This window comes from Micropterus dolomieu, linkage group LG22, assembly GCF_021292245.1.
Source record: "Micropterus dolomieu isolate WLL.071019.BEF.003 ecotype Adirondacks linkage group LG22, ASM2129224v1, whole genome shotgun sequence".
NCBI classification, from domain to species: Eukaryota; Metazoa; Chordata; class Actinopteri; order Centrarchiformes; family Centrarchidae; genus Micropterus; species Micropterus dolomieu.
This window is the reverse complement of record NC_060171.1, coordinates 27,231,026-27,240,443: the sequence shown is the minus strand read 5'-3', so window position 1 is coordinate 27,240,443 and position 9,418 is coordinate 27,231,026. Positions and strand designations below refer to the sequence as shown.

At 41.1% G+C, this 9,418-nt stretch overlaps 1 protein-coding gene across 1 annotated transcript in view; it reads right to left on the bottom strand.

Moving 5' to 3' along the window:
• ccnd2a (cyclin D2, a) overlaps window positions 1–9,418 on the bottom strand; it is a 173,118-nt gene that overhangs the window by 62,712 nt on the left and 100,988 nt on the right. The window contains exon 3 of the mRNA XM_046036440.1: window positions 3,854–3,903. The gene's annotated coding sequence lies outside the window, so the exon portion shown is untranslated. The remainder of the gene's footprint in view (window positions 1–3,853; window positions 3,904–9,418) is intronic.

Sequence of the window (9,418 nt, the reverse complement as noted above, 5' to 3'; positions counted from 1 at the left end):
ATAATCTTTTAACAAGCTGTCTGATTAAATTTATTTGTGTGTGTGTGTGTGTGTGTGTGTGTGTGTGTGTGTGTGTGTGTGTGTGTGTGTGTGTGTGTGTGTGTGTGTGTGTGTAGATCTTGAGCAGTTAGAACAGCAGTAACGCAGATGTTTCCTCTGTTTGGCCCTACAACATGAACATGAAAAAAAACAAGGGCCTAACCCAGAAGACAGGATCTCATTGATCATACCTACGGTAATCGAGTGAAAACAATAAATAAGGAAGCTCATACTGAAGAAGTCAGCATGAGGTTTCATTCTATTTAGATAAATATTGACTATCTTCTATACCTGAATTTAAATAATTGTGAAAACCAGCGCAACTATTCTACCACTTTTTGAAGATCGCAAAAACAAGAGTAGTCAAGTATGTAGCTGGTAACCCATGGTCTGTCTGCTGATAAAGGATGGTAGCGAGATGTTGTGGTGGCATTCAGACTGTAAACAGTCTATATTTACTCTGCAGCAGTGAGCACAATACATTACATAATACATACACCTCCAACTGCATCCCCGTTGTGAAGTTTGCGGACATACCACCACCGCCTGTTCACCCTGCTGCCTTCTGGGAAGAGATATAGAAGTTTCTGCTGTCACACCACCAGACAGCAGAGCACTTTTTCCCCCCAAGCTATCAGACTCCTAAAACTATAATTCATCCTCAGCCCTGCTCCACTGAATACAGTTTATTTCTGTTTTATAATTGCTTCTGTATTACTGTATATTGTCTGCTACGTAGGAGAAGGGAGAGACAAACTCAATTTCACTTTACAAGCTGTTAAAATAAATCTACCTTGTACCTTTTAAGTCTTCTACAAACTTAGGGAAAACACTGAAATTATAATTATTCCAAAGTGCATGAATACAGCTCATGCACAATGGACATGCATCACTGATGCTGAAAGAAATTTGAAGGGAAACACTAAACTGATTGTTATAAATGTGCAGCTTTTCCCCCCAAGCTATTAGACTCTTAAACTCTCAGCACTGCTCCAGTGATGATAGTTTATTTCTGTTACCATTTTTCATAATTTATTCTGTATTAATGTATTGTCTGCTATGTAGCAGAAGGGAGTTACAAAACTCAATTTCACTATATAACTTGTTATATTGTGACAATAAACTTACCTACCAACCTACCTTACCTGCAACCTGAGCATCTAGCCCACCTCACAGTAGTCCTACTGAATGTGCCATACACATTTTAATGATGCCTGATAGTGATGAGGTACTTGCAGCTGCACATTAAAACAAAGTAAAATATTATATTTTTTAAGACAAGTAGATTGTCACATAAATTTATTGTAATTTAGTGACTATTCAAAAATTGGGACAAATCTCTTACTGATTTTTACAATTAATCTGCACAAAAACAGCTTGGTTGCACCTCCCAATGACAATAAGTCACCGCAGTGATTGTGAATGAATAGGTGTGTGAGAGTGGTTGAATGACTGGTGCAAAGAGTTCCACCGAGCTCCACCTCTGTCCCGATAGTCTCAGTTTTGGTCAGCTGTGAGGAGCTGAGCAGCTGCACGGCACTAATCCTCACAGGCAATCGTTGTGAACACAAGCGCTGAACAGCCAACCACATGTCAAAAGCGTCGAGTCACTTGACCAAGGAATGCTCCACCACACTGGACTTCACTGTATGCATTTTTTTTTCTCGCAGACTGTGGCCAATTAGCATTGAGAAAGCGTACAGTGAGGTACAGTGTGAAAGGAGTGATGACAATCAAGTCTTTCCCAATTAATGTGCACATTTATGAAAGGTGAGTTGATCTTTGATGCCGTTGATCTTAGTGCCATCAATGTATTTATTAACATCAGAATCAGTTTTATTGCCAGGTATGTGTACACATACGAGGAATTTGACTCAGGATTGTACATTGCTCACGATGTGCTTACTTATACAATAATAAAATAATAATATAATCTGACACAAACTACAGAGTAGACAACACTAATATACACATTATGAACAAAACAATATAGAAATATTGACAAATAGTGCAGTAATCAGAGTGCAAAGGATGCAAGAGTAAACTATTCTCATTATGTACATGTTGAAGGTGGATATGATATACAAGTACACATACACATACATGCATACATGTACACATGTAAAATTGGATCAAATGACAGGTCACATGCCAATGCGAACTGTTTAAGCATTTACAGTAGATTTATAAAAAATACATTTTCTTCTTTCTCTAGAGTCGTGTCATTAAACATCCAACAGTCTCTTTTTTTGACACTCTAACTGTCCTTTTCTCTTTCACATTGCTTCCTCATAACCCGCGGGCGCGTTGTGACGTTGGTGTGTTTCGGACTTTAATTTGTCGCTATGCATGCATCTCACACTCTCTGACTATCACTGCATCTTTAGTCGGTGTAGAGGAGGACAGCAGCACTTGTAACTTGTGAAGGCATCTCCACCTGCTGCTTTCACACGAGATGATAATGGTTTGTTACTGATTTGCCATGTTTCATGCTTATTCTCTTAGGTGGAAATACAATTAGGCTGTAGTTTGTCATGTTTACCGTTTTCTTGAGATTATTTTTAAGGACTAAGCTATGTTTATTTATGCATTTAAAAAAAAAAAGTGATTATGCATTGGAAATATATCAAATGTGGTACATCTGTGCATTTTTTTTTATTCAGAGCCTCATCTTCAGGAAGTCAAAAGCAAGTGTTGCAAAAGGAGGGCGTTATCATATAATCAGGGTCTTCTCATTTTTTTCTGACCAATACAGCACATACTCTACATTCACATGAACCTTACATTTGATTAAACATGTATTTGACACCATGTGAGAACACTCTATTGTAACTTTTCACAGCAAAAGGAAATTTGATTAGCAATTTAAAAAGCAAATCAGTCATTATGTGCAAAATGATAGAAGCAGAGAAACCACCTAAAGCTAACATTTACAGGAATCTATGCTTGTGAGGTTTCAATAGCACAGAAAGACACAGTAGTGGTATCATATCATTGTGATACTGAAAATGACAGTAACAAGGTCAATAATAGATTCTCTGCTGACCTTTACCTCACTGAAAGCTTCTTCTATTTCCCATTATCAGGGATTTACACACCTGCAGCAAGTCTGAGAACAAGTGCATTTCAATGGAGCACAACACCAGCCATGAACTGGGTAAATAAGACCACTATGACATTAGTCAAACATGCAATTGTGAAACAAATGTCAACATCACTGTCAACTGTAGGCAGACTAATCCCAGCTACATTAAGTTTCATTTCTAAAGTAAGATCACTTGTTGTGTAATGAGCAAACATTTCCACTACTCCCTCATAAAGTTTTTTTCTTTCAGAAACAACCATGACAGAAGAAGACTGTAAGCAGGCAGAACAAAGCTATTCAGGCTCCTGCGCAAGACAGACAAGCCAGCGAGACTGGTTTCAATCAAAACAAAACTACAAGCTCAGCCGTGCCATGATCTATTGTTAACAGAGATGGTAGCAGGGGTATTAACAAAGAAAATCTATACTGTCTTCTGGAGGCATTTCCAAAACACCTAATTGATTCTTTCCTGGAATGCATCATCTGTATCTCTATTACAGAGCTGGGTAATGTTTCAGGATACACAATGCACATTTTCTTAAGACACACACACCCAGCCAAGGGCCAGCTGACATATCTTGTGGCTGTTCATACAGAGTACGTGACTCATTCAGAATATGATCATTCAGGCTTATTTGGCTTCAGATCCAGCGAGTTGAAACACAGAAATAAGGCAAATGGACAAGCAGTTGCCCACATGAATAAAAACAAACAAATTATTAATCTTACCTGAGATCACCTCCTGAGGCTGAGCATATCCCATTGATAGGATCCCGTTCCTAGACGGAATAATATACAAGGACAGTCAGAGTGATGAAGCTTAATGATCTCAGGTGACGACATTTCAAAGATCACACATTGAAGCATGGCCGTTCTTTGAACAGTAAGTTGTCACAATTTTGATACAATGCTGATAACAAATCGGAAATTCCTGTTACTGACATTCAGATTAAATAAGCTCTGACACATTCAGATTTTTGTACAAAGAAATTTTTGATGTGTCATCCTTTCCTTTAAGTGCATGTGACTTTCCAGGACCCGGCTGTACAAAAAGTTTATAAAAATTCACAATACTGCAAAATCACATGAAACTAAATCTCACAATATTAGTTTAGTGTAACGTGAGAACAGAAGTTTAATACATTACTCTACGTGCACTTGAGGCCTTATCACTCATCACAATGATTTAGATGAGAATAGGGGATTATTCCACAAAGGAGCCAATTGAGTTTATGCTAAATCTCCTTCCTATCAGTTGTAATCTCCTGCTTTCCCCAAAGAGATCATCTTATGCAAGTGATGCGGCAAAGCCTATGGGCCTTTCACCACGGCGGGTCAGGGACCTACCTTCACTTCTGAATGCTAATGCCCCTCCCCTCCCCTCTCTCCTGAGTTCCTGCAGAGCTTCATTTAACAGTAAGACAAGGTTCAATTCACCTTGAAGGAACGCAAAGAGTGGGAGAGAAGTGAAGGCGTGATGGCGCAGGGGAGGCGGGGAAGCTGTAGCATGAAAGCCAGTGAAATGTGAAGTTGTCAAAACACATATTTCCTTTTTTCCCCCAGAGTGAATACAGTGAGAGTACAAAGCAGCTGAAAAGAAGAGAGGTTTGAATTAGATCCCTCAATCTTCAGAAGTCAGGAAATGGGATCAGATGAATGATGAGCAAGACATCCAGGACTTAAGATCCTGCATTGTCTGAGATAGCTTTTTAAACGTCTTCCATTATCCAGCCTTGTCTTTGAAACCTGAGCTCCTGGCTGAGCACATCAGTTACGTGCTTCCTGATAAACAAATGTAAGTCAACTACACCACGAAATTTTATTCAGTAGAACCTGACTTGACTATGTGCTTTGTGTTGTAATTCTATCCAAACCTGTCTGATGGCATCTGATAATATTCATTACAGTTGATGAATGACAAACCACGCAGCTCTTGCAGAGAAGCTGCAACTTCCCCTTTCTCTTTGAAACTCTGTCATCGTTGTTGCGTATTTCCATCGCTCTATCTCTCTCCTTAGCTCCTTGCATGAGTGTGCTGACAGTGTATGGTGTGCTTTAAGGCCCGTGTCGTGTCCTGAAATGACAGCAGCTGCTGGGACGGGCCACACTGAGAGCAGCCGAATGCTTCAGTGGAAGGGGAATCTCCCACTATGAACAATGCTACACTCATTAGTGCTTCAAACATCCTTTGCTGGGCATCTTCAGTTCTGAAGCAGAAGATAAACAGCTGCATTTTATCAGGGTATTAGAACGTTCCTCTGTTGTGTGTGTGTCTGTTTGTGTGTGCGCGTGTTACACAATGTTACCAGTTCATCCAGGTGGGTGACAACAAAGACACAAGGTTACAGGTAGTATCCCAAACCTATTCTGGCTCCCTAATCTCTCCATTCTGACACACTCTTTGATTTGTGAGTCAGTCCAAAGCCTGAGTAAACAGCCCGTCCCATCGCCACCCAGGGAAAGACTGTGAGTAGTTTTCAATTCTTTGGTGTCCTCAGCGTTTGTTCAAGGAGTTTCACCTATCTTTTCAAATCCCAGGTTAACTGGAAAAAGAATCTGATGATTGGCAGACCTCAGTGTCCTCCCCATTCCCCTTTGTAAAGCGATTTATTTGAGGCCTGTTAAGAAATCACCCCCTCTGTTTGTCCCTCGCTAGCACGACCAGGCAGATGTTCATTCACAGGGGTCAGGGCACACTGAAATATAAACACACAAAACACACAATGCTGACAGAGATGTTTCAGATCATCAAAGATAAAGGTAAGATAAAGAAGAAATAATAGATAACCACGAAGAAAAGAGAGGAGGGAGACAGGGAGAAAGGAGGCAGAGGGGAAGAGCTGCAGGCATTTCATAGGAGGACAAAGACATGGATTCTTGTCCTGTTTTTGCAGGTTAGTATCATTTGTTCTGAGAGAGAAAAAGAGACACTGTCTCTCCTCTTGTTTTGACTTAAACTAAGAAACTGATGGCTCTAATAAAGCATCAGTGGTCTGTGGGGAGTTGATAAAAAAATCAAGTTAGATCTATTCCGACCCATTTTCTGACACAACCCCACCCAAAACCAGTGAACCTTGCAGTGAAATAAAAAAATGCAAAATGTAAATACACATTGGTGCTGTCCACAGAGCTACAGTGGCATGAAACTACAAGGGTAATGTTGATATTCAGCTGGTATGTGCCCAATGAAAAGAACCCTGGCTGTCTTGAATATTAGCATGTTTTTTTTTTTAAGATGTTCTTTTTAAATTAATTCATTAACAGACCTATACAGACCATTAACAGAGATAGATCTAACAAAACAAACATTACATCACAAAGAATTTTATCAGTGTGTGTGTGTTTGGCCATGGGCAATTTAGTTGTTTGTGTTGGTGTATGTGTATGAAATTGAAGTTATGTAAACAAACAAACAAACAAACAAACCAAGCCTGAAAATAATATGAATACTACTAGTACTAGTGCTACCAGTTTTTTGACTACTACTACTACCACTACTAACATTGGATGATGACCAATCGTGGGATGGAATGGGGAGGGAGTATAGGGGGAGCTACTGAGTGGCCAAAATACATGTTCAGCTAAATTCATTAGCAAAATTCTTAATTCTAACCAATGTCAGTTCAAGTTCAAGTTCAAGTTCATTTTATTTATATAGCACATTTTATAGCAGCCAATGACTGACCAAAGTGCTTTACAGAACAACAAAATTAAAAGACACTAACACCATGCATAGCAGCACATCATAGAACAGTACAGCAAAGATAAGAACAGCTTAGAACGGGAGAAGTCATAGTCAGAATGGATACTATTCATGTATAATGAGAAATAATGTGCACTGCTTCAGTTTGTGCTTGTTGTCAATCAAATGCACATGTTTTGTGTTTATAATGATAATTTTTTTTTGGCTGTAACTGGAACTTCACTCAACACAATGATAAAAGCACAACTTCAGCTTCTAAGGGAGCTGAAACAGTATACTGTCCCAGTATTGGCCCAAAGGGCTCTGTGAACAAGTGGCTGGCTGGCCTCGCGAGCTCCCCCACTGCCACTTGCGGAGCTCCTCAACTCTGAAAACTTTCAAACACATTTTTATTCTGCCATCACTGCTTGACAAACTGTCAATATTCGAAATCTACACAGTTGATTTCTCACCTCAAAACTTCTCAGAAGCAAATTTGAATGAATGATGTGAATAGTGACGATTCTCTCTGACCAATTAGTAGTCTGCCGTGTTTTCACGTCACATTGTAGTATCACTCACTTGGAACCTTGACAGAGGTAAAACAAAAAGAAGTAGCTGGTAGCACGTACAAGTACAACTTTTCCACAATGTAAAACCAAAAAAAGGTGAGTTGAGTCGAGCTGGTACCGCACAGTGGAAAAGGGGCTTATGATATCTGCATACTGACATGAATGGCAGGTGAGCTGTATGTGAAGGCTTGATGGTCCAGAGAACAACTACTAGCACACAAAGACAGAAAGGGAGAAAGCTGAAGGAGTGACGGAGTTAAAGAACATAGAGTTCACAGTGATAATAGTAATAAATCAGATCTGCTGTGACCCCACACCGAGTCCTGCCATCTCTGTGCGTCCCACCCCAATCCCTCACGTACCCCACTTAAGCCATGAAACCTGTGCTGACAGCTCAACCTGCCAAATTTGTGACCCGTCTACTGCTTCCCTCTGGAGGGGGACACCACTGGAAAGAGGAAGTGACAAGGCCACGGAGGGGAGAGGTCGACTCATCCGATACATTTCAAATGGGAGGGAACTTGGGTGGAAGCAGCATGTTTTTACTAGTCATCGTGTACAACAAGTGTTGCATGTTTGCTATGGTTTGGTCTCTCCCTAAGGCTGGGGAGCAACTGTGAGATGCAGAGGAGAAAAAAAGGAGAAGAGGGAAAAAAAAAAAACCTTATGCTGCCAGGCCCGTCACTTGAGATGTTTTTCCTCTTGTCTCGGACTTGGCTTGATTTTGTAAATCTTCTGACTTGGGCTTGTCTTAGGTTTGGGCACTGGTCTAAAACCACTGTGTCCAGCCTGCCTGCTTGTCCAGCCCGCCCCCAGTAGTCATGGTTTTGGTAACAGGCGCTACCGGGAGTTAACAAAATAATAGAGAATGCCAAATGTCAGCGAAACAATGCTAAACTATATTATAAAAATGGCTGCTGAAGTAAACATGCTCCACTTTTGAAACTTTTCCTGTTGACATTAAAACTGCCAAAGAGCTGCGACTGAGCCGGAGCTCAGCCAGAACGCGATGCAGTTGGATGCTGTGCACGTTCACCATTACAAATTAAATCAAATTAAATGAAAGTAGACATAGTAGTTGCTAGGAATGCTTAAAAACAATCTTTTCTCTGATCATTTTTCAGTCTCAAAATATTATTAATGCCCAAAACCATGCCTCATATCCCCCCCTTCCACTGAATAACCAGAAGCTGAGTCTGGGGGCCACATTCTTGCCCTCTCCACACTCAACTGCCAACACAGCACGTGGCTTTGTGCTGGCTTCACCGATGGCTCCTTTTAGTAGTTCTTAGTGGGTCACATGCACAATACACTTTGTGTTACCGAGCAGTGAACCTCCACTGAGGGGATCGGTGGTGTCAACAGGGTTCAGGTGAAGGAGAGGGAGAAAGAGAGAAAAAGCAAAAGAGACCCATGAGTCGACGACATACTCAGCAGGAGTTCGTACATGCAGGCCTACTGACCACACTCATACTCAGCGCCTCTGTGTGTTAAGGTCTGCCTGTCCCCAACCTGCAGTCTGATCACTCACAGTCACTGAGAGAAAATGACGGGACAAGAGCTGTCAAAATCTCCTAAATGAAATGAAAGAGGAATTGTAGGCTCTGCGGGCAATATTGCACTACAAACTACACACGCAAACACATACAGCTACCGTATAGTACTACTCAAGCAAGCATATGTACAGTACATACATAATACACACATGCACGAAGCGTTGCATACAGACACACTTACAAGTAGAGACATACATGCATGCAGGCACACATATACACATGTATCCACACACACAGGCACGTACACACTTGGATACATGGAACAGTGGTGAACAGCTGCATGGGTCGGTCTGGAGCGAGACCAGCCACCTCTTGGCCACAAAGGGCTGCTTGTGCCCCCGGCTCGCTAGGAACATAAAACACAAGAGATAAGACCAGACACTGTTTGCCAGGACCAGCGGACCTCCCCAAACAGGAACTGCAAGTGCAAGTGTTTGAAACACTCACTCACACACACACACACACACACACACACACACACACA